The 2351-nt window shown below is 44.2% G+C and overlaps 1 pseudogene across 1 annotated transcript; it reads right to left on the reverse strand.

Annotated features, from left to right (window-relative positions):
- Window positions 1-905: 905 nt before the first annotated feature.
- Window positions 906-1983, reverse strand: LOC110303172 (annotated as a pseudogene). The gene has a single exon (XR_002378910.2). The product of XR_002378910.2 is annotated as a glyceraldehyde-3-phosphate dehydrogenase pseudogene (transcript).
- Window positions 1984-2351: the final 368 nt, after the last annotated feature.

Consider the following 2351-nt stretch of genomic DNA (forward strand, 5'->3'; position numbering starts at 1 on the left):
AGTTGGTCTTAATGTCTTTTATATGATCTTTGGTATGTATAAAAGCATAAGGAAGAATAGTAAATGAGTTGCTGACTGTCTTGTAAATAAACACATTTGTGATATGTTATAATAAAAGTATATTTAACAATAATTACATAAAACAATAGCAACAACAGCCAACAAACAGACATATCTAGATCCTAGAGAGATTTCTTAGTGGTTTGCCTCCACTGGCACTATACTCATGTGCCTATACACTTGTACAGCTAGTTATACATAATCACAAATATGTTTTTAAACTCTTAAAAATTATAAATCTCTAAAATGCATTTATATGTAGACTGTAAATAAAATGAAAGAGGCAAAAACACATAACAGAAATTCCTTGCTATTTTAAAATTATCAGATGCCTTAATTGTCCTGATTTCACATAAGAGTTTGTATATAATATTGTGCAGTTTTCTACTGCTTTCAATTTTCATTTAATACTCATAGCAGAAAAGAGCCATGCTTTTCATTAGTTACATAATAAAAATTTAGTAGTAGTACAATAAACACATTGAAACCAACTATTTAGTTATAGCTCCATTTTTTAATGGGTTAGGACTGATCAATTTTGTGTAACCTGTGTTCTATGGATAGCCAAATTGGTTGTAGATGATCTTGGATTGTTACAAAACAAACAAACAAGAAACAAAAACTACTGCAGTAAGTCATTTTCTTTTTTTTTTGGGGGGGGGGTGCAGTGAACTTTATTGATGGTATTCAAGAGAGTAGGGAGGGCTCCCTAGGCCCCTCCTGTTATTATGGGGGTCTGGGATGGAAATTGTGAGGGAGATACTCAGTGTTGGGGGCCTCAGAGTTGGGATAGGGCCTCTCTCTTGCTCTCAGTGTCCTTGCTGGGGTGGGTGGTCCAGGGTTTCTTACTCCTTGGAGGCCATGTAGGCCATGAGGTCCACCACCCTGTTGCTGTAGCCATATTCATTGTCATACCAGGAAATGAGCTTGACAAAGTTGTCATTGAGAGCAATGCCAGCCCCGGCATCGAAGGTGGAAGAGTGGGAGTTGCTGTTGAAGTCGCAGGAGACAACCTGGTCCTCAGTGTAGCCCAAGATGCCCTTCAGTGGGCCCTCAGATGCCTGCTTCACCACCTTCTTGATGTCATCATACTTGGCAGGTTTCTCCAGGCGGCACGTCAGATCCACGACGGACACACATTGGGGGTAGGAACGCGGAAGGCCATGCCAGTGAGCTTCCCGTTCAGCTCTGGGATGACCTTGCCCACAGCCTTGGCAGCACCAGTGGATGCAGGGATGATGTTCTGGGCAGCCCCACGACCATCACGCCATAGCTTTCCAGAGGGGCCATCCACAGTCTTCTGGGTGGCAGTGATGGCATGGACTGTGGTCATGAGCCCTTCCACAATGCCAAAGTTGTCATGGATGACCTTGGCCAGGGGGGCTAAGCAGTTGGTGGTGCAGGATGCATTGCTGACAATCTTGAGTGAGTTGTCATATTTCTCATGGTTCACACCCATCACAAACATGGGGGCATCGGCAGAAGGGGCGGAGATGATGACCCTTTTGGCTCCACCCTTCAAGTGGGCCCCGGCCTTCTCCATGGTGGTGAAGACACCAGTAGACTCCACGACATACTCAGCACCGGCCTCACCCCATTTGATGTTAGCGGGGTCTCGCTCCTGGAAGATGGTGATGGGCTTCCCATTGATGACAAGCTTCCCATTCTCGGCCTTGACTGTGCCGTTGAATTTGCCGTGGGTGAAGTCATACTGGAACATGTAGACCATGTAGTTGAGGTCAATGAAGGGGTCGTTGATGGCAACAATCTCCACTTTGCCTTGTGGAGAGCAGATGGCAGCCCTGGTGACCAGGCGCCCAATACGGCCAAATCCGTTCACACCGACCTTTACCATTTTGTCTACGGGACGAGGCTGGCACTGCACAAGAAGATGCGGCTGTCTCTGAAAACAGGGAGGAGCAGAGAGCCAGTAAGTCATTTTCTAAGCATCCTACTGACACACACAAGTGTGTATCTCTTGTGGTGGTGCTCCTCTTAGCACATGCATCTGTATATGAGTAACTGTAACCCTAATTTGTTCTCTGGAGGACTTACATCAGTGGTGTATGAGCACGTTATCTGATAATAACATCCTCCCAAAGCGTTAATCAAATATCAAATGCTTTCCATGTTAAATGAAAATGGTGCTGTATGGAGGCTTTGCGCTGCATTTCTCATTCTGAATGTGAAGTTGAGCATCTTTTCAAATGTTCAAATAACTGTCTTTTTAATGAAAACTATTGACTCTATCATTGGCTTACCCCTTTCATGTCATAATAAATTTGGAATTT

This window comes from Mus caroli, chromosome 10 (genome assembly GCF_900094665.2).
Source record: "Mus caroli chromosome 10, CAROLI_EIJ_v1.1, whole genome shotgun sequence".
In the NCBI taxonomy this organism is placed as follows: domain Eukaryota; kingdom Metazoa; phylum Chordata; class Mammalia; order Rodentia; family Muridae; genus Mus; species Mus caroli.